The sequence below is a fragment of the Podarcis pityusensis genome (genome assembly GCF_964106645.2).
Source record: "Podarcis pityusensis genome assembly, chromosome: 9".
NCBI lineage: Eukaryota > Metazoa > Chordata > Lepidosauria > Squamata > Lacertidae > Podarcis > Podarcis pityusensis.
This window is the reverse complement of record NC_138034.1, coordinates 66,414,003-66,437,768: the sequence shown is the minus strand read 5'-3', so window position 1 is coordinate 66,437,768 and position 23,766 is coordinate 66,414,003. Positions and strand designations below refer to the sequence as shown.

The 23,766-nt window shown below is 45.3% G+C and overlaps 1 long non-coding RNA gene across 1 annotated transcript; it reads left to right on the top strand.

Moving 5' to 3' along the window:
* The first annotated feature begins 11,100 nt into the window (after positions 1-11,100).
* Positions 11,101-21,384, top strand: LOC308485496. Its single transcript, XR_013990571.1, has 2 exons — positions 11,101-11,153; positions 20,522-21,384. It is a non-coding gene; the product is annotated as an uncharacterized lncRNA (long non-coding RNA).
* The last annotated feature ends 2,382 nt before the right edge of the window (positions 21,385-23,766 follow it).

Here is a 23,766-nt window from a genome sequence, read left to right as displayed (position 1 = left end):
GTAGGGGTGAACGACAGTTCCTAGAATACTTGGGGGGAAGCAATGTGCTCAAAATGCATGGTGTGTACCCAGCCTAAATTGGTCTGAACCCAGCTGGTATCTTTGTCTGTTTTGATCTGGGAGATTTTCTGAGCATAGAAGTTGCTTCGAAATATGGATCACTAGAACACCAATATAATTACCTGGGTACACAGGGACATCCTTCCCATGCGCTCTGTATTTCTCTCATTTGGCAGCAAAAGCGGTTTCCCCCCCATAAGACTCAACCTCAAATGTGAAAACTCTTTCCCTACCCAATCCCCACCCCCACCCAACATGACACAGAAAACCTGGACTATGAAATAAAAAGATGGAAAGACAGCTGCCAAGGGCCAGATGTTGTGGCCTTATAAATTGCAATTAAATTACACTGCCAGCTATGCTACATAACCCACCAGTTTTTATATTCTGCCATGCTGTATCATCTGATGCCACCATTCTGCCAGTTCCAGCCACATAATGACGACTTTGAGATATTTCCTGCATTCAATCACGCACTTACTTCCCCTCACCATGTGAGTGTTTTGAAAATGTCCTATCACGTTCCCCACTCCCCGCTGATAATGACTTAAGAGTTTTTCCACATCACCATTTGCAACAGCATCTTCCTGCTCTGTTAGTTCATATACTATGTGAAATACACACCCTTCTACAGCATCTACTCAGTCTGTGCAGTTCCTGTTTGACACAGTGGCTGGGGCTGTTTTTCAGCATTGTGATACATCGTCAGCTAAACATTGCAACGAGGGACGCGGGTGGCACTGTGGTCTAAACCACTGAGCCTCTTGGGCTTGCAGCTCAGAAAGTTGGTGGTTCGAATCCACGTGACGGGGTGAACTCCCATTGCTCTTTCCCAGCTCCTGCCAACCTAGCAGTTCGAAAGCATACCAGTGCAAGTAGATAAATAGGTACTGCTGCAGCGGGAAGGTAAACTGCATTTCTGTGTGCTCTGGCACTCGTCATGATGTCCTGTTGTACCAGAAGCAGTTTAGTCATGCTAGCCACATGACTCGGAAAGCTGTCTGTGGGCAAACACTGGCTCCCTGGAACTGAAAAACGAGATGAGCACCTCGCCCCGTAGTTGCCTTTGACTGGGCTTAACCGTCCAGGGGTCCTTTACCTTTACCATTGCGATATACTGATATACCACCATGTTTGAAATAAGGATGTACGAGTGTGTGTGTGTGTGTGTGTGTGTGTGTCTATCTACAATGGTACCTTGGGTTAAGAACTTAATTCATTCCGGAGGTCCGTTCTTAACCTGAAACTGTTCTTAACCTGAAGCACCTGAAGCCTCCCGCTGCTGCTGCGCTGCCGCTGTACAATTTCTGTTCTCATCCTGAAGCAAAGTTCTTAACCCAAGGTACTATTTCTGGGTTAGTGGAGTCTGTAACCTGAAGTGTCTGTACCTGACGCGTCTAACCAGAGGTACCACTCTATCTATCTATCTATCTATCTATCTATCCGGAACTCATAATACACATTGCATTATGCTATATCTTAATGTGTTTTTTGTACTTTCTTTCACCACTTTGTTAAAAGAAAAAACCAACAAAAATCTAGCTGGAGTTGATGGGAGTTGCTGTCCCCAAATAACTGGTGGGCACCAGGTTGGTGAAGGCTGATCTTAAGGCTGCTAGCTCTTGATTTTAAACATTCTTTCCAATGCATTCAAGCTACTTGAAAGGAGATTTCCACCAAACACCAGGAAGAACTTTCTGACTGTAAGAGCTGTTTGACAGTTTCCCTTGGGAGGTGGTGGACTCTCCTTCCTTGGAGGTTTTTAAGCAGAGGTTGGGTGGTCATCTGTCATGGATTCTTAAGCTGAGACTTCTGCATTGTAGGGGGTGGGACTAGATGGTTCTAGGGTCCCTTCCAACGCTATAATTCAATGATTCCCCTGCCCCCCAAAACCACGTGAGCCAGAGGAGAGTCTGGATGAGATGACTCTGAGAAGCTGGGGTAGAGTCGGAGTTGAACCTGGTGCCCACATTTATGGGTGAAGCTGAAAAAACTCTTGACAGGTCTTGGACAGAACCTGGAACTTACAATTTTACTGGCCACTCAGAATCTACTTTGTAACCCTGTCTTAAACTTAACATTTCCCTTTACATTACCATTTGCCAAAACTTAGTTTTCCTCACGCTTTCCAGCAGATGTCACTCTGTCTCTGCATAATTTCCATTGGAAGTAGTGCTTTCACTGATAGAGGAACAGAAGGGCTGCCCTGGTAGTCCCTGTTCTCAACAAAGGCCACAAAGAGAGTTTTGTTGTGGCTTTCTAAAAACTACCAGATTGATTGCGGCAGAAGCTATATATCAGGCATAGGCAAACTCAGCCCTCCAGATGTTTTGGGACTACAACTCCCATCACCCCTAGCTAACAGGACCAGTGGTCAGGGATGATGGGAGTTGTAGTCTCAAAACATCTGGAGGGCCGAGTTTGCCTATGCCTGCTATATATCTATGCATGAGTCTAGATTAAAAAGCAATGCAAGCAATGCGAAGGAAACGTGTAGAAATCAAGCTCCAAGCTCTCTTCCCCGCTGGTCTTCCAGGACCAGTAGAGGCATAATGTGCGAGGCGCAAAGGCAGACACGCAGGCACTGTCTCAGATTCCTTGAGAAAAAACTGGGAGAGGAGGAGAAATAGGCAGCTGTGGGAAGGCAGGAACCTTAAGTCTTCGCAACTGCTTCATAGGGGCAAAACCTGCCAAAGAAGAGTTGCTGTGCTCATTAGGCCTGACACTCCTGTGCAGATCCTGTTTTTCTAATAACTTCACCTACTCTGGGTGATCTACTGCTGGCTCACTCCTGACATGCCACCTGGTCCATGTAGACCATACTGGAGTAAGGGAACCCAATGGTCTAACTTGGTATGCAGCAGCTTTTTCTCTTAAGTATAGTTCAACATAGGCTGTGCTCCTGCTCCATCCACCCTGCTCACCTAACTTGTATATCGGGAATGAAATTGATGCTGCCAAACGACTGTGGCATTGCTGATGCCCGTGAATTTATGAAGGGTGCTTCTCAAATTTCCCTTTGGTTGGGCAAGAAGCGAGCCTTGAAAGTGGTCCATTAATGTGAATGGGGCACTGCCCCACCAAATTCAGTGTGCCACCAGGCAGCCCCCTATCCCTGTGTTGACATTTCCATTCCACCTTAAGGTGGGATTGTTATGTGTCACATGTCTGTTTACATTCCAGCACAGTATGCTGGGAACTTCCGTTGTGTGTATTGCTTTTAGCTGTTCTCTCTGAGACGACATGAGAGAGAGAGACACAACATGTTTCTTTGTCCTGATTTATGATTGATAAATCTGTAGTTGTAGTGTGCTTCCACAAGCCTCACGCCTATTCTGTGTGCGCAGTTTTATCTGCTGATAGTGTGCCCTGGCTGTGAAGCCCAGGTCGCTGATTTACATCGGAGCAGAGGTGGTGGTCTTTGCACGGATCGGTGGATGGAAATGGCCAAGCTGGGGCTTGCCAGCTGGCCTCCCAGCCCTCTGCATGCCAACACCCTGCCTGTTTTACAGACAGCCAGTCCAGGGGGTGTCATTACCTGCCAGCTTCTTCCTCCTCCTCAGTCTCAGCATTGGCCCTTGGAGGACTCAGCAGGGAAGTGGATAAGGATGAAACTAGAATTAGTTGCCTCTGCCTGCCGTTGGATCTGGCACCACCGACTGTTGGGCTCCCTGCCTTCTGCCCTACCCGTCCCCATCAGCACCCGCCGCCCCTGGAAGGGGGCATTTGTGATGCTTTTAATAACTGTGGACTGAGTTTGAATGCTACCTCTAGAATGATGGCTTTCCTTTCAGTTCTGCATGGATATCTTTTAACTCTGCACATTATGGGGCTGTCTATAGCAAGCTGACATTTTCGCCTGATGCATCTCCCCAAGGAAGCTGAGGTCTGGGGAGGGGGGAGCCCTTCAGATGCTCCTCTCTTGAACAGAGCTGAAATTTCAGAGGGCAGCTGGATTTGCTAATATTCTGTGTTTCGACACACTGAGTGTGAGGCGCAATTATGGGACATGAGGCAGAACAGCTTGCTCGATTGCCGTTGTATTAACTCCACAGAGCTGATGGTAGTTTAAAAAAATGGGCTCGCTCACAGACTAAGCCAATATATAGGGTCTGGAAGGTAAATCCAAGCCAACTGTAAATTGTGCCATAGTATCTTTCTAATTCATGGAGCCATGCCCTCTACTCCAAAATGCTCTCTTGTTTTAAATCACTTTGGAATTATTACAGTGGGAAGAGGAGGCCATTTGTTTGTGCAGCATTAATAGAAATAACACCACCCACAGTTTGCAATGAGGCTGTGTGCTGTCACCCCCTTGGCTGGCTCAGATTTATTTTGCTGGCCATTAGGCTTAATGACAATTGTCCTTTTATGTTAAAGTGCGATCTAGTGCAAAAACAAGCGCATACGCAATGGTTTCTGGATAATTGTCTGGGAAACAGGGCTGGATTCAACATTTTATAGATGAAGGCGAATTCTTAAAGGAAAAGACAGTTCTGCAGTGATGGTGATGAGTCAGTCAGCAACACTCAGCAGTGATGGGGTTGTGGTACAAGACATCTGGTGGCACCAGGTTGGGAGAGGTGGTTGTAGCCTATAGACCCATCTCCTTAACCCTGCCCCATAATGATTTGGGAGGGCACTGAGCTGGCTACCGCTGACTTGGAGTTTCTTGTGGTTTTCAAGTAGCGCAGGAAAGACACAATCTTTAGCATCTTCCATGCCTGTATGCCTCTTTCTGTAAGCATTCATGCAATGGCATAGCGTGCAGCCACAGGGGCAGTTGACCCGGGCGCAAAATTGTTAGGGGTACAAAATTCCAACTCCCAGTGCTGCCTCAATACAGCTGCATGCTTCCATTGCTGGGCTCCGTTGAAAATGCTTCTCCATGCGAACCAGGAAGTGACCTCTCCAGGCAACAGAATGACTCTTATTTTCTTATCTCTGTGGCTGTGATTTCCTGGGTGATGCAGACGCAGTTAGGCACTTGAATGCACATGCATACTCCATCCATTCCCTCTCTCCCACCCCTCTGCGCAGCCCTGGGTGCTGGCAACCCATGCTACAACACTGAGCTCATGTGATATTGGGTATCTCAGCAGAAGCATGGGAGCTGAGAATCAAACGTTTCTGATTGACATCAACTCAAGGAATCCCCAGGACCTCTTTTCTGTCCTTCTAAGGCCTGGCCCGCTGCCCCCCTTCCTGCAGTAGGATGGGAAATAATGTTTATTTTTGTATGCTTCCATTTTACTTAGATTTGAAACATTTTTCCTGCTTTTTCTAATTGCAAAGTCTTTGATCACATCCTCAAAACTAATCTTATGTAATACATCTGCTTCTATGCTTAGTAGAGATAAGGCACCCAACAGTAGTTCTGTTGGGATTTTTAATACACACACAAATTCTTTATTACGGTCCAAAGACCCGCAAAAACAATTTCAAAAGCAAAGTACAGCAGAAATGCAGAAGAGACAAAACTAGGCAGTCACTGTTTTATCCAAGACATGTTGATTTGTAATTCTTTCTACCTCTGTGAGATATTTTTGCCACGGCCAGGGTTATATAATTTTCCTTATCTTCAAGGAGATACTTGAAATAAAAGATAACAGGGTTTCCAGGTAAATTGACCAATAAGGGCTTAATTAATTGGTTCCCGGCTTGTTTATACAGCCCACAGTATAGTAAAATATGTTTCGTGCAATCAACAGCCTGAGAGCATAAACAGAGTCTATTCTGGTAAGGTGTACCACTCAGTCTGCCGTTTAGGGGATTTTAAAAATATACTTCAACTGAGAAAATGAATGTTTAGCTGAGCAATTTGTGACCATTAATGTTAGAAATCCAGCAATGGAAAATTTCTGTGGTGCCCCCTTCCTATGATGTTCTAAGCACATGTTTATTTTGCTTTTTGGTTAATCCAGCCTTGCTTAGAACGTAAGGAAGGATAGAGCAAAAACCCAGCCAGTTTCTTTTCTCTCTTCCTCCTCTTTGGCTGTTTCCTGGGCTCCCAAGCTCTGACAGGGACCCCTTAAGGGTCCATCTCCTCTTCTCCCCATCCCAGACCCCCTGAGACACCCCCCAAGCAATGCCCCAACTACCAGCTGCTGTGATCTGAAGAGATCCAAGACCCCGATCCTAATGCACGAGGCAGCAGCAACAACAGTGGCATAATTCAGTGGGGGTTGTTTCTCCTCTCCTCTTTCTCCCCCACTGCCTCTCGAAAACACGGCAGCGTTATTATTCATCTGTACAACTTCAGACGCGAGGCGAAGATGAAGCAATTACTACCTTTTGGACTGTCAGGCCTCGTTGCAAGTTTTGAGTGACAGCGGAGAAGCCGCACGCCAATGCTCACCCCAAGTTTATGGACAGGCCTACTGGCTGAGAGGCTCCGGTGATTTAATTTCTGGGAGTTGAAATGTATTTATTGTTTGATGGCCTACTAAATTATGAGGCTGCGGGCTTGTCAAACACATTTGCCAGATTTTTCTGCGCATCATCCCAGGTGGAGAGCCTGATAAACAGCCTGGCATCACATCACATGGAATGACCGATGGATGCGTCATATATTTTTAATAGACATAATGTTTTAATAAACATCTACCCACACGTTACTAAAACACTGGCTTTAAAAAGAGGGAACCGAGCGGGGGGGACTTGCCTTGAGCCATGTAGCTACCCAGCTGTGAATTTTATAATGCAAGCATCTCTACATCATTAGATGTTATGATGGCTCTTCCAGCTACCCAACTAATAATTGTCTAGGCACACTTTAAAAAAACAACAACTGAAAAAGTTTCACACAATAGGACTGTGGCTTAATATCACCCAGGGTTTGTCAGGAGTCAGCCCCATATTGTGCACTGTGCTCCAGCATATCTTCAGAGCATGTGCAGAGTGTCACTGAGAAACTGAAACATACACTCACTTTTACCTGAGCACAGGGGCAGAAGGTTTGATTTCCAGGTAGGTGTGAACCCATAACACCCATTGTTTTAGCCAATTAAACACTACACAAAAGTGAAGGAAAACCACTATGTTTTACACATGCATGGAATTCTATCCAGAATTTAATGCTTGGCACAGAATTTGTGTTTCTGTGTATCTCAGTTTTTACTAAAACAGGCAAGGAAGAGTTCTTAGTCCTCAGTGATGTTTGGAAGGGATGTTTGAAAGCAAACACAAAAGCTGGGGTATTGAAACTGGAAAAGTAGTTTTATAAAAGTGAGGTTTTTTTAGGATTTGATTTAAAAGCAAAACCTGTAAGCCTATTTCCATGGAATCAAGCTGTGCTTGAGGCTGTAATCGTACGCACATTTGTTGGGAGTAATCCCCATATTCCAATAAATAATACACACAAGATCGGGCTGTATATTCCATCGACACACAATGCGCAATGCAATCTGATGCATAAGACCTACTGATTTCAATTGGACTGCCTTCCTTGAGAGCGAGACAAATTGGTTCCTTGCATTAGTTGTGACTTCCAGAAAAGGAAAAGGAAAATCCAGACTCTGATCATTATATTGTAGATAGCAAATCAAACACAATTTCTCCCAATATTTCTGTGCAGAAAAATTTCTGCTGTTTTCCCTGCCTAGCTTTGCAAGTTTGGGTCAATAGTATATTGAGGATTGTACTGTTAAATTGCCACTTGATCTTTCCATAGTTTCTTCAAGCCCAATTCCTCTCCTCCACCAGCCCCTGATTCCTAAGGGAATGTGGTTTCATTAACTAGCAAAGAAATATGTTTCTTCCCCGAAGAAAATATGAGCTGCATTTGCTGCTGCTTGTTTTTGGCTTTGATGGCTGTGTCTATTAGAGAGTGATTTCTAGTGCATCCCTCTTGTTTCTGTCACCGTTCATAAACTCCGCTGCCAGAGGCTCTGGAGAAACTTGATCTTTGTCTTCTTTTAAATTATGCTGTGGCTTCCTAGATGGGAAACAAGGGTTGCCACCTTGGGCAGCAGCCGAGGTGTGTCTACTCAGAAGTAAGCCCCACTCACTGCATTCAGAGGGATTTACACCCATGCAGAGGACTGCAGCTTGGGATGGAGGAATATCTCAATTTCTATCCATTTTCTCATTTTTTAAGCCTTCAGTTCAGCTCTCCACATTCTTGCACATGTTTGGGATTTTTTAAAAAAAGTCCTGATGAAAGTTTGACAGTATTTTAGTATACATGTCTCCTAATGTACACAGTTTATTTGGTATGCACTTTTGTCTTATGTTAATTTCATTAATCATAGAATTGTAGAGTTGGAAGGGACCACGAGGGTCATCTAGTCCAACCCCGAATCTTTTGCCCCACATGTGGCTCAAACCCACAACCCTGAGATTAAGAGTCCAACCCATGCATTTCTTCTGCATGTTGCTTTTGCTAACATATGCGATTTTATGCACACTTTCCACTGATATGCACATTTTTGGCACACATGACTTGGCTGAGAAGCGCATCATGAAACATGAAGAAATGAGAATTTCAAAGTATAGCTCGATTTTCACAATGTTTCAGGAAAGTGTGAATTAGGTCATTCAAACTGAATGGAAATTATGGAAAGTCTAACTATCCATTATATGGTTAGTATCGCTATTCATCAGTGGAGCAAAACAAGGTGATTATTGCCACCCCCCAAAAAATATTATGGGATAGTAAGTAAAGAGAACTAGTGTGGTATAAGTGGCGGAGTCAAGCGCAGAAACTTCTCCCCTGGAACACTGAAAATCTTGTTCAGCCTCCCGATATTTCAGCATTCTCAAGCCAATCTTCACCTTCATAAGGACTAGGAACTTGAGGGAGTTGTGCTCCATCCAGACCCTCCAAGTGTCCCTATTTTCCAGGGTCAGCCCCAGCTTTACAGATGCCATCCCTGTTTCTGATTTGATCCTGGAATGTCCCGATTTTCCTTGTTGTTGTTTAGTCATGTCTGACTCTTTGTGACCCCATGGACCAGAGCACGCCAGGCACTCCTGTCTTCCACTGCCTCCCGCAGTTTGGTCAAACTCATGCTGGTAGCTTCAAGAACACTGTCCAACCATCTCATCCTCTGTCGTCCCCTTCTCCTTGTGCCCTCAATCTTCCCCAACATCAGGGTCTTTTCCAGGGAGTCCTCTCTTCTCATGAGGTGGCCATTGGAGCCTCAGCTTCAGGATCTGTCCTTCCAGTGAGCACTCAGGGCTGATTTCCTTCAGAATGGAGAGGTTTGATCTTCTTGCAGTCCACGGGACCCTCAAGAGTCTCCTCCAGCAGCATAATTCAAAAGCTTCAATTCCTTAGCATGTCCCTATTTTCATTGGAGAAATGTTGGAGGGTATGGAGTTTTGCGACCCCCGAGCCAAAGAGATAAGTAACTATCCAATCTTTAGAAAACATCTGATGGTAGCCCTGTATATGGAAGTTTTAAAAAATGTTTTATTATGTTTTTATATATGTTGGAAGCTGCCCAGAGTGGCTGGAGCAAGCCAGTCAGATGGGCAGGGTACAAATAATAAAGTTGTTGATGTTGTTGTTGTTATATAGGGTGCCCCTATGTTCATTGGAGAAAATGTTGCAGGGTATGTGGTACATCTCCCATGAATTACGCTTTGAAAGCCACTTTGGGCTTTTCCTGCCACCAAGCGGCATATGAACTTTATTAAATAAATAAAAAATGTGAGCTTTTTTGTGTCAGGTTGCACACCAGGAATGCAATAAATGTCTGTTTTGCCACCTGCCTGGAACTGAAAACAAGGGCTTGTTGGCAGATCAGAGCCCTTGACTTTTGCATTGGTAGCCCTTGCCTGATCTCCTGATGGCTGAGTTGCTGCTGTTTGCAGGGAAGGAGTGAGAGAGAGCGCTGTGTGAGTGCACCAGCAGGATAACGGCATTGTGTGAACGCAGATTAAAAACACAGTTCTGGAAATGCCGTGAGTGTGTAGCAAGCAGGAGGTAGAACGCAGCCTAAATTAGCGTCTTCTCCAAAGAGAAAACAACATCTTCTGATACCACCATTCCTCTCTGTTGTTTAACCTAATGCAAGGGCCCACTTTTATGGCAGGGCGGCTATAGTTTTTAAGCAAAACGAAACGCTGTCGAATTTCTCTGACCACCATGTTTACACATCGGGAGCGTGCTGTCAGGGCAAAGTCTCGAAAGTCTTTGTGGGTTATGACATTCCCTCTTAAATGTGCTGAGCTTTCTTTTTAACCTTTCATAAAACGTTGTGATCTTTATGGACTGTATCATATTGTGCCGTAATGTGCTTTATTGTCCACAGAATAAGCTTTTCTTAAAGATAATTGGAAAGCTGGAAATGGCTGCTATCGGATGGTGTGTTTTTTTTTATTTTAAAAAAAATACATTATTTCTGAAATGGGGCTGGTGTGTAATAATGACCCTATCTGTTCAAGATTTAAGATTTGCCTTGGCAGAGAAAATTGATCCATTTCACCTTTGTCTAATGGAAATTTTTATCTTGGATTATCTGTTTATGTAAATGAATGTTCCTATGAAAAGAGAACTTGAGGGGGCTGTAAATCTCACTGACACTTCGGTTTCATGGGGGGGAAATTGGAAAGGAGGCTAGTATTTATCTGTCTGAAATTGGTTATAAAAACAAAATTATCTGCATGTACTTCAGCATCTGATGTTCTCTGGAATTTCATTATGCTTTTGAATAATGTGTGGCTACAATATGAACAGGAAGGATTCTTTTCCCCCCTTCCTTTTGACTAGGTTACAAGTTCCAGCCGCAACACGCATCCCTTACTAATACCAGCAATTTCATGCTTAACGCTCTCTGCAGTGCAGCCATAGTCAACATGGTGCCCTCCAGATGTAGTGGACTACACCTCCCACTATCTCTCACCATTGGCCATGCTGGCTGGAGCTGATGGGAATTGTAGTCCAAAAGAGCACCACATTCGCTATCCCTGCTGCAGTGTCCAGCTAGGAGAGCTTTAGTATGTTGTGACATCATGACATTCCACCTCCCTCGTGACAGCCAATCACACGTGGAGCCCTGCTAGTAGAACTTTAATATATTGTGACATCATGACATCCAGCCCGCCAGGGCCGGATTTAGGTTTGATGAGGCCCTAAGCTACTGAAGGTAATGGGGCCCTTTATATGTCCAGCTGTCCTTTGTCAACAACAAATTGTCACTGTTTTTTTGTGTTGAGTATATGCTAAATGGGAATTTATGGACCTAAGAGGTATCTAAAGCCATTTGCACATAACAAAACAGGTATTTTATCAAAGTAATTGTTGAACTGAAATACAGTTAAGGTATATTAATAGTGAAATAATTATTAAGCTCTAACTTAAAATGATTTTTTTATCCATAACAGACTTATTAATGCAAACACATTGGCATTTGGCAATAACAAAAGTTCCTTTAGAAACACAGTTTACAAAGACTCATAATCTAGTCTCTAGAAGCTTGCTATAACATGATATAATAATAGCAAATCAGTGATATTTTAGGGAGCAGGTTAGCAGGCGGGGCCCATTAATTATATCATAGGAGCCTACACAGCACAACACAAAACAAAACAAAACACTGTTGCTGTATGTAAGTTTTATTTTATTTGTTTTTTTTCTTATATTTTGGAAATGTACATCCAGGTATTTTTCCTTTAATTTTTTTTAGGGCCCCCAAGAGAGTGGGGCCCTAATCTATAGCTTGTTTAGCTTATATATAAATTTGGCACTGCTGTCTGCTCCCATGACAGTCAATCATGTGTGGAACAAGGACAGGGAAACTCGGAAACTGTTTTACAGTCTGCACTGCTATTGAAGGTCTGAGAACTGCCTGTCACATTTTGCATTTGACCATCTTGTTTCCAATGGCTTCCACACTTCTTTCCAGAGCTTTAGCACAGTGGGGTCTTTGGGGTTTTTGTTTAGCAGAGCATCTTGGATACTCCCAATTACACTTGGCTACCAGAGTTCAACTTTCCACATCCCCCCCCCCCCAGGGAACTGCAATGACACTCAGGCAATGTGGGCAGCATTAATTGTCACCTGAGCGCTTGGCAGGTGAGATTGAGATCGATGGAACGAGCAAAAAGCAGCGTTGAGATCATAGAATCATGGAGTTGGAAGAGACCACAAGGGCCATCGAGTCCAACCCCCTGCCAAGCAGGAAACACCATCAGAGCACTCCTGACATATGGTTGTCAAGCCTCTGCTTAAAGACCTCCAAAGAAGGAGACTCCACCACACTCCTTGGCAGCAAATTCCACTGTCGAACAGCTCTTACTGTCAGGAAGTTCTTCCTAATGTTTAGGTGGAATCTTCTTTCTTGTAGTTTGGATCCATTGCTCCGTGTCCGCTTCTCTGGAGCAGCAGAAAACAACCTTTCTCCCTCCTCTATGTGACATCCTTTTATATATTTGAACATGGCTATCATATCACCCCTTAACCTCCTCTTCTCCAGGCTAAACATGCCCAGCTCCCTTAGCCGTTCCTCATAAGGCATCGTTTCCAGGCCTTTGACCATTTTGGTTGCCCTCCTCTGGACAATTGGCGGCTTAACATTCCATTTGTGTACAACCAAAAAAGGAAGCTGGGAAAGGACAAAGGGGAGGGACAATTCCTGCAATTTTCTTGAGCTAGTAGGTTTGCCTGCCGCAGGGACTCTGCAATGCTGCAAAGAGGGATGGCCAGCCTGCTGCTAGAGATACTTCTGACTACCACGCAGCTTCATATTAACTTGCCACCAGCTGACCCATTCATTGTAAACAACTTCCTCCAGGCACAGTTTTAATCTGGGCTCCTTAGCTTGTTAAGGAATGAGTTAACTCTCCATAATAAGGTAAAGGGACCCCTGACCATTAGGTCCAGTTGTGACCGACTCTGGGGTTGTGGTGCTCATCCCACTTTACTGGCCGAGGGAGCTGGTGTACAGTTTCCGGGTCATGTGACCAGCATGACTAAGCCGCTTCTGGCGAACCAGAGCAGCCCACAGAAACGCCGTTTACCTTCCTGCCAGAGTGATACCTATTTATCTACTTGCACTTTGACGTGCTTTCAAACTGCTAGGTTGGCAGGAGCTGGGACCGAGCAGTGGGAGCTCACCCCGTCACGGGGATTCGAACTGCCAACCTTCTGATCAGCAAGTCCTAGGCTCTGTGGTTTAACCCACAATGCCACCCACATCCCTACCATTCTCCATAAGATGGTACAAAAGCTTTTTTCCCAGGATGCAGCTGCAGAGCATTCATGACTATCATATCTCGCTGTGCAGATTTTCATGTAGCGTTGGCTCTTATCAGAAGCTCCACCTACAACATTCTGGTGAAGAATTGTGGAGAAGAGCTGGAAAGACTTGTGCAGAAGAAACAGAGGACTGAAGTTGCAGGACTTTGGCAACTTTGGAGCAAGGACTCTGAAGGCTGATAACCCTCTCTGGGCTCAGAGAGAGGAGTTTTCTTGAAGCAACTAGGCATAGTGTATGTCTAGTGCAAGCAAGGCCAAACTTGGCCCTCCAGATGTTTTGGGACTACAGTTCCCATCACCCCTGACCACTGGTCCTGTTAGCTAGGGATGCTGGGAGTTGTAGTCCGAAAACATCTGGAGGGCCAAATTTGGCCATGCCTGGTTTAGTGTGTTTTGCGTTTACTAAGTAAAACAGCCTCTGCTACACTTTGTCTGCTGTGGGAAGTTGAATTGCTTCTGATTGTGCACAATCACCCAACAGGTTATTAGGCACAAACATTCAGCCTAGGAGCAGGGAAGGAAGGAATTGGATTCAGTTTTGCATGTAAAGGTGAACCTAGTTTGCTCTTTGAGGATCAATACGTGAACCAAAACACTGCCATCCTTTATTAGGGCAAAGTGTGAAAATATTGGTGAAAATGGCATACAGAAATGCATTATATTTTTTTGCAAAAATGTATATATTAGGCAGAACTGCATACAAATGTGTATATTATGAGAAATTTCTTTTAAAGTGTTGAATTGTCATGAGGCCTTTTTAAAAAAAAGCAAACTGATGTAGAAATGTAGAGAACTGAACTTAAGGTTAGAAAAATGGAAAACTGAGAAAAATCTGAAATTGACAAATTTGCTCATTCCTACTTAGGGCTAAACCCTGAAATTTATTTTCAGTGGTCTAATTCAGCCCTTGTTCATAAGGAAAATGAAAATAGTGCTCTTAAGCACACACAGAGGGCCTTTCTTTTACCACCTCATAACTACCATCATATAGCGTACATAAATATTTCTGTCTGGTTTTTGTTTTCTAAAACAGTGTTGATTTGATGTGCTCCAGACCTTAAATTCATTTTTTTTACTGATGTTAGCTAGGAAGGAGGGATGGAAATATCAAAATCAAACAAACAGTACCCAGGATTAGAGATCAAGGCTTTGGGTGGCGGTCAAGTAAGGTTTATACAAAGTAGACCCATTGAAGTTAATGGACCTTAACTTAGCCACGTTCATTAATTTCAGTGGTCTACTCAGAGTAAACCTTAGTTGAATGCCTCTGAGCATGTGCAGATTCTTTTCTTCTTAAGAAATGGCGAATGGCCACCATTGCTCAATAGTAGAGCATCCATATTCCATGCAGAAGATCCTAGGATCATTCCCTGGTTGGCATCTCCAACGGGACTGGGAGGGACCCCTGCAAGAAACCCTGGTGAGTCACTGCCAATCAGTGTAAACGGTACTGAACTAGATGGACCAATGGTCTGACTCGATGTAAGGCAGCTTCCTATGCATAATTACAACCAGCTGACATTTTGTGGGCAGGGGATTGGGTGAAAAAAGGCTGATCCTTGGCCTCTTCCATTGCAAAAATAAGAGTACCGTTGCGTTCTAGGACATTTCTGCCAATGAGCTATTAAAAATGGAGCAGACATGCGGAGGTGGAGAGCTTTGGATGGGGAAGAGACTAAGCCTGGCTCCTTTCCATGGCTAAAGACTGGGAGAAAGAGGTCCATCATTTCTTTGAACTCATCTTGCATTCAGCCAGCTGCATATAAATTTCCTCCGAACTCATCAAGCCCTCACTGTTTGGCCTCCACTGACTGATACTGCCTCATCATACTTAATCTAGGGTGAAATTTCCTCGTCTGAGCTAAATTACTCGCAGCCATCAAGGGAAGCGATATTTATTTTTCGCGGGGCTAATGACCTGTCCCCTGGACCCACCCACTGATGGTTATTTACTAGGCCCCAGATGCTTGAACTCAAAATGAGTGCTAATGTCAGCAGGAACCATCCCTCATCCAGCCCTCTGATTGAATTGGAGCCTTCCCATTGACATTGACTCGGTGACTTTTAAGGCCATTAGCCTCGGTGAGAGATGAACCTCTCGTCATCGCTTTGACGCTGACAGCTGATTAGCAACAAATGACAAGCCGGGAAAGGGGGCTTTTCTTGGGCAGGGGGGCAGAGGGGCAGAGGGAGAAGAACGGGTGACCAGAGGCAGAGGCTGAGAAAGGCAAAGAAAAACCTGGGGGTGGAATAACATGTAGCCAATATGCGCATGTGTTCGAAGTGCATGTTTTGCAACCGCAGCCCTATAGGGTAGCCCCCATCTTGCAGGTGTCGGGGCTGAGAGATAGGAGCTTATGTATTGCGTTCAGAACTGATGCAGAATTTGAATGAGGGGATTTCCCCTTTTATAGCTCAGGGGCAGAGTACCTGTAAATAGTGACAGAGCTATTTGCTGAAACCCCAAGCTGCCATGATGCACATGCAAAATTGAGAGCTGGGGGATGGTTGTGTTCAAACGAGATGTGCCAGTAAATGTGTGATTGCATACAACACAGCAGCCATGGGGGTTAATGGCCAATGGAGGCATCCCTCCTGGCCTAACACAAGGTGATTTGCAAATATAGCTTCACAAGTGGGATCTGAAGTGAAAAGTCGAACCACACCTTATGTTAAATGTGCAACATGCACTCCCTTCCCTTTTAAAAAAATGCAAATTGAGTGTGTGTGTGTGTGTGTGTGTGTGGAGGGGCAATGTGAGTTTTAACTCTCTCCTAGTGAGCCATGACCCCCTCCAAAAATACCCTTGCATTATTTTCCTGGAAGATGTTTAGTAGGACCAATTCTGGGGTGATTTCTAATACTTGCTTAGTTATTTTACATATTTCTCATATGGTTGTTGTCCAGAATAGTTGGATTTTGGGACACTCCCACCACATGTGGAGGTATGTGCCTGTGGAGGTGCACCCTCTTCAGCATTTTGGTGAGGTTCCTGGGCATATTAGCGCTGGCTTCCTTGGTTTAGGTACCACCTGTAGGTAAGTTTCAGAGTGAGTTCTTTTCTTTTCGTTACAAATCAATATGGCGAACCTGATCCAAAACACCCACCCACCCCACTCACACATGAAGACAAAGATCACCACAGCCAATCACAAACAAACAACCACACCCTAGGCAACCCCAACCTCTCTCACCACCAAAGAAACACAAGTGAATAGCAGAGAACCTGCGCAAGCAACGATGACACAAAACCTCACATATATTAAGTAAAATAGAAACATCGCCACCCGACCCCACCCCCACTCACCTTTCCCCCCTCCACCTCTTTCCCCCCTTTCTTCCTAATGTTTCAACAAATGAAACTGATCTGTAAAAAAATTGTTACTTGAAAAAAAGAGACATTGCACACACTTTTGTAAACCAAGAAAATCTTTAATAAAAATACATTTTTTAATAAAAGTTCTCTGTGGTGCCAATGATGGCATTTTTCTAAGGCTAATTGCCACAGGGGGCAGTTTTCATGGAGGTGATGTGGTGGAGGAGGGGAGGATTAGACTTCCTCCATGGGCTGCGTTCCCAGTAGTAACTGTCCCTCCCCCACTACTCAATATCAATTAAAAAATAAATAAATCTGATGCTAGGCTGACACTGTGGCTGTGTGAAGTGCTCCTCTTCAGTGTTCCAGCCAGCCATGCCTTCCATCAGAATACTCCAATCCGTCCCCACCCCTGACACTTGGTGTGTTCGCTCCTCATTGTGCAATCTTTTTTGGGGCGGCTCCCTCTCTGGAGTGCTGCTGCTTCCTTTTAATATTTTTATCTACATAAATTTATGTAGACAAAGATTCAATGTGAAGTATTGGTTGTGTTTAGAATAGATTTAGGAAAGATTTAGAAAACTTATTGATTACAATATTCGTGTGAGATTGTATGGGAATAATACAGAATAACAGATACAATCTTGCACAAAATGTATATAGGAAGTGCAGTGTAAGCGATGGAAGTCAATCAATGAAATCTTATTAATATTTTCATATTAAGATATTTGTAGAATAAATTTGGAAGAAATTCTTCCAACTTTTCTTCTTTTTTCTCTTTATTTCTTCTTTTTTCTTTTCTTCTTTTTTCCTCTTTTCCTCTTTTTATATATGTGTGCTTATCTGAAATATGTATGTATATTTGCAATATTTTGCTTATATTTTGTAATATGTTAAATACATTAATAAAATAATAAATTTTTTTTTTTTTTTACTTCTGCAAGAGCCTTGGCTTTATTTATTTATTACTTTTATATCACACCAAGGAGTTCAAGGGGATGTAAACGGCTCCCAAATCTGATCCTCACAACAGCCCTGTGAGGTAGGTTAGGTGGAAAGGTATTAACTGACCCAAGCTCACTTCTCTGGTGTTCATAGCTGAGCGACTCATTCAGGCCCCATGACTGTGTAGCTTCGCTTGGCCTCTTGCCAAGAGGATGGGGAGCTGTCCAGCAGGTCAGAAAACTGATTATTTTTTGCAAGAGCAAAGGAGCTGTCCAATTGTAGGCACAGTGAGCTGAGCTAGATAGAAATAAAAACGCTGATTTATAGGCCCTGTCTTCTTCTTCTTGGCATCTGTCTGTCTCGACAGACAATGGAGTGCACCTTTGGGGTGAAGCCAAACCACTGGAGAAACGCAGAGCCTGCTATGGCTGCAGAGACCGGTAACTCGTAACCACTGCCTTCTGTGTTCTTTTGTGCTGCTTTAGCAGGGTTGTATGCGGGTGGCACTGTGGGTTAAATCACAGAGCCTAGGACTTGCCGATCAGAAGGTCAGTGGTTCGAATCCCCACGACGGGGTGAGCTCCCGTTGCTCGGTCCCTGCTCCTGCCAACCTAGCAGTTCGAAAGCACGTCAAAGTGCAAGTAGATAAATAGGTACCGCTCTGGCGGGAAGGTAAACGGCATTTCCGTGCGCTGCTCTGGTTCGCCAGAAGTGGCTTAGTCATGCTGGCCACATGACCCGGAAGCTGTATGCCGGCTCCCTCGGCCAATAAAGCGAGATGCGCGCTGCAACCCCAGAGTCGGCCACAACTGGATCTAATGGTCAGGGATCCCTTTACCTTTACCTGGGGTACAACCCTGGGCAGTGTGCGTGGAGGTCCCGGGCTGCCCATACAACACAAACCACCTCTCGACTTCATTGATGTAGGCATATTACATTGATCCTGGTCCGACTTCACTGGCTACCAGTTAGTTTCTGGGCCCAATTCAAAGTGCTGGTTTTGACCTATAAAGCCTTAAACAGCTCAGGACCGCAATACCTCAAGGACCGCCTCTTTCCATATGAACCTACCTGGACCCTGAGATCATCTTCTGAGGCCCTCCTTCGTGTGCCTCCTCCTTGAGAGGTCCGGAGGGTGGCAACACAAGAACGGGGCCTTCTCTGCAGTGGCTCCCCATCTGTGGAATGCTCTCCCCAGGGAAGTTCGCCTGGCACCATCATTACACACCTTTAGGCGCCAGGCAAAAATGTTCCTTTTTAACCAAGCCTTTGGTCGATCTGATCAACATTCTATACCCTTTTAAAATATGGCTTTTTAAAGGGGAGGGGTGTTGCTGGGTTATTGTTCTTATTTTGATTTTATATATTGTGATATTTTCTGTGAACTGCTCTGAAACCTCCGGGTATAGGGCGGTATATAAATTCAATGAATGAATGAATGAATGAATAATAATAAATTTTATTTATACCCCACCCTCCCCAGCCAAGACTGGGCTCAGGGCGGCTGACACCAGGTATAAAAACAATTGATTGAAATACAACTTAAAAACAAGATTAAAATATGACATTAAAACATTAAAATGCAGCCTCATTTCAGTAGGAACTCAAATCAAAAACTTTTGGGGGGGATGGAAACATCAAGTCTTCACCAAGGCCAACTATCCAGACTGGTCCTATGTGGGCCAGAAAAAAGCCAGGGAAGTCCCCAAATAGGAGTTCCATCACAGAAAGAGAAAGAAAAAAGGAAAGAGGGGGAAGGGATCAAGTTGATTCCAAGCCAAAGACCAGGCGGAACAACTCTGTCTTATAGGCCCTGTGGAAAGAAATCAGATCCTGCAGGGCCCTGGTCTCATGAGACAGAGCATTCCACCAGGCTGGAGCCAGTGTTGAAAAGGCCCTGGCTCTGGTTGAGGCTAATCTTACTTCCTTAGGGCCCGGGACCTCTAGGGTGTTGCTGTTTATGGACCTTAAGGTCCTCCGCGGGGCATACCAGGAGAGGCGGTCCCATAGGTATGAGGGTCCTAGGCCATGAAGGGCTTTAAAGGTCAAAACCAGCACCTTAAATCTGACACTGTACTCCACCACTGGGTGAATATGCTCCAATAGCAGGGACCCCGTGAGGAGCCTCGCTGCAGCATTCTGCACCCGCTGGAGTTTCTGGGACAGTTTCAAGGGCAGCCCCGCGTAGAGCGAATTACATGAATGAAAGCTGAACAATACGTTTGGCACCAGCATGGCTGAATGAGTTGCCGGAAGGAGGCATACAAGGTGCACTCCAACCATCTTAGGGACTCTACTCCAGATTTGTGTAATGTTTACTCCTTACCCCTTTCTTCTTCTGAAGATGTTCTGCAAGGCCCCGTCTGCACTGTACAGTTGAAGCACTTTAACAGTCCCAGCTTCCCCTCAAGACTCCCGGGAACTGTCATTTGTGAAGGCTGCTGGGGGTTGTTAGGAGGCTCCTCCTATTTCCCTCACAAAGCCACAATTCTCAGGGTGGTTTAAAAGCCAGTTCCTCTTCACAGGATAAAAGGTAAAGGGACCCCTGACCATTAGGTCCAGTCGTGGCCGACTCTGTGGCGCTCATCTTGCTTTACTGGCTGAGGGAGCCGGCGTACAGCTTCCGGGTCATGTGGCCAGCATGACTAAGCCACTTCTGGAGAACCAGAGCAGCGCACGGAAACACTGTTTACCTTCCCACCGGAGCGGTACCTATTTATCTACTTGCACTTTGACGTGCTGCTAGGTTGGCAGGAGCTGGGACCGAACAACGGGAGGTCACCCCGTCGCGGGGATTCGTACCACCGACCTTCTGATCGGGAAGTCCTAGGTTCTGTGGTTTAACTCACAGTGCCACCCTTCACAGGATACTCAGGGCTATATGCCAGTGGTGGGTGGAGCCAGAGATATAAGTAGGTGGAGCAAAGCATCTAATAGGCTATTTTCTTTACCCACACCCACACCCATCCTCTCACCCACCTCTGTCTTCCATCTAGGCAACCAAGACACATTATCTGAGTTCAAGGACACAGTCCAGACAGGTGAAAATGCTCAAGGAGAATGAGAAGCAAGACCAGTGACCTTGGGAGAGACCTTGTGGCCTGTGGGGAGATTCAAAGGCCAGGTAGAGAGATCTGGAGGGCACCCGTGTCTGAGGATCCCCTCTCCTGGTATAGACACCCTCCCAGAAATCATATGTAAAAATATAAATATATATTTCAACGTTTTGCAAACAGCAGGACTTGGGTTGCATCCTACGAGCCGATCACCATTTTATCACCCCAGCTGCATTTCTGACCACATTTGGCTCACGACAAACTCTATGCAAATCAGTCCTAAAGTAAGAGATCAGCAAAGAATGAGTGGCTGGACTTTGGCGGGGATTTTATGAACGGTGGAATGCGCACATATTTTCAAAGGAAGCGTAGCCAGCTTCCCACCGTCCTATTGAGAGAATCTGTTATGGGCTTCCTTGCGTGTGGCCATGCAAATCCTGGATGGGGTTTTTATTTCGCTTTTCAGAGCGGTGGCAAACATATTTATGGGGCTCAGCACATCAGTTTGTTTTCAAGGGCCAAATCGGATCATTTCAGATGGAAGGCATAGCCAGACTCAGCTGTGCTGAACTTGTACAGAACCAGCGAAGCCAGCCGATTGGTTCAGTGGCCGCAACAAACTTATTTCAGCGCCCAGAGGTGCTCTTCCGAAGTTGGGATTTCTCAAGCTTTTTGTTATTTATTAAATTTATTTATTAAATTAACAATCCCAGGGCAGGTTACAGCATATAAATATAGAACGATACAATCGCATTCAATGTAAATGACACCCATAATTAAAACCACCACAATATGCCTCCTAAGTTGTCATAAAACTTCTCCCTTTATCTTCTGCCCACCTGCAGTGCCAGCCTCTGCTACCGCTATGGGCCTATTGTGTTACGGCTGTGGCTTTGCACATTATTGTGCAGAGAGTTGTATGTCAGGGGGTACAGGGGTACAGCAGAAAGTACCAGGTTCAATCCCCAGTATGTCCTGATAGGGCTGAGAGAGACTCCTGGCTGCACCCCCCGCCCCGCAATTCCCCCAAGGTTTGGAAGCACTGCTGGGCTTGCTTACTGGTCCCTGGAGCCTCATAAATCCCTCCTGCATTGAGTTCATTTTGAGCAGAGATCATTATTAGCCAGGACTTGCCCTCCACCCAAAAACAAATAGATAGAATGTGAAGCCAACCCGATAAAAGTGAAACCAATACTATGTGACCGCGATTTCCAGCGTCTGCGTCTGTGCAGATGCAATTTCCGGCACCGTGGAAGCGAGTCTCTGTGCCGGTTTAGCGCAGCATGTGGGCACTTGCTGAGCAGGCAGCTCGGTTCAGGGGTGGCTTGTGGGGCAGTTAAATGACCCCCATGGAAGCTGTACGCCGGCTCCCTCGGCCAATAAAGCAAGTTGAGCGCCGCAACCCCAGAGTCGGCCACGACTGGACCTAATGGTCAGGGGTCCCTTTATCTTTACCGTTCAATGCTAATGCTTATGGAAGATGTGAGTAGCTTTGTCTCACTGCAGCAGATGTTACAGGCCTCTTTCTGAAGTTCCCCATTGCAGTCCTTTTTTTTTAATTGGAGGGGGCTTCTGAAGGCAAAGCATGCTGCCATGGCCCTCCCACTGCCAGCCATTCAGCAGCACCGATGGCATTACATTGATAAATAATAGCCAGGTGTATTAATCCCTTGTGTTTGCGCACGAGCTACTAGGCGAACAAACCACCAGCAGCCATCCCACTGATGGAGCGGGTGATGGTGATAATGATGAATTAAGTGTCAGGCAGGCAGGTACGGCATGCAGTCAATCAGCTGGCGCTTATGAACTTTTCCTTGAATGAAAGTTGCCTTTCATCATCAAGGGAAATGGATTGGAGGCGCCGGGATCCCTCTAAATAAACATGGCGGGGTCGTGTACCCATTAATTAGAGGCCAGCCCGCTGCGTCTCAACATGTCGGGCAGTCACATGCTCGGGAAATTGCCTTCAACGCGGTGAACCAAACAGTAACATTTAAATCACGAGCAGAAGCATGATGGAGCTGATGGACTCCGCTTGCATTTTGCTCTATCTCTTGCCTGGTTAGGCTTGTTTATCTCCCTCCTCTAGCGCAGCAGCAGCAGCAAAAAAAAGGGAGGCAGGTACGTGTCAGATATAACAATCCTGAAGAATCAAATGCCCTGTTGACTCAGGAAGATATTGCTTGTGTGTTTCTCATATGGGCATCCGCTTGGCCACTGTGTAAGGCTGCCATACATCCAGATTTTCCCTGGTATTACCGGGATTTCAAAGGTGGAATTGATGTCCAGGAGGAATTTCCGAAGGATGGCACTTTGTCCTGGATCTTAGGCAAGTCAGTTTTTAAAAAGTCATGGGTTTTGGCCATATTCATGACTGAGGATCACAAGTGTTCATTTCTCCTCCTCCTCCGCTTCTCTCCCCACCCCTCAAAAGCACCCCCCTTAGTGTAATTTGGAAGCTGTGTAGCTTGCAGTGGAGCCTGAGGTAAATCATCATCATCACACCACCTTATTTGGTGTTTTTGTAAAAACAGCTGAAGCTCAACAACTTTGGGGTTTGTCTAAAAAACAACTTTCAGGTTTTCCTAAAAGAAGATCAACAATTTTGGGGTCTTCCTAAAAAAGAAAGAAAAGAAAAGCCTAAAATATGTGAGAACAGGATGCTGGACTAGACAGGCCACTGGCCTGATCCAGTAGACTCGTCTTGTGTAAGGGGAGATGTGGTAGATGCCTTCAAATATCTGTTGGAAACTATCAGGTAGGATCTGAGCACAAAAACATTCTCCCCTCCTGTGGTTTCCAGCAACTGCTATGCAGAAGCTTTACCTCCTCACCTACCACAGAACGATAGCATAGCCATCATGGCTGGTAGCCTTCAATAGCCTTCCAGAGATGAGAAACTCTTTTCAGGCTGAAGGCCACATTCTGTGATGGACTGGCTGGTGGAAAGTATCAGCTGGGAACCCCAAAGGGAAGAAGGGTCAGAGCCAGGGGACCGGTGGTGGGACAACAACGAGTGGTTTGAGGGAGAAGACACCCGCCCTGACGATCCTCTTCTGGGAAACTATCCAGAGGCCACATGACATTGGTGGGCGGAGCAGGAAGTGGATGTCGGTGGAGCAACATATGCAAATTTTATCTTTGGACAGTAGTCTAGCTTCTAGGCACACCCTTCCCTCTCCATC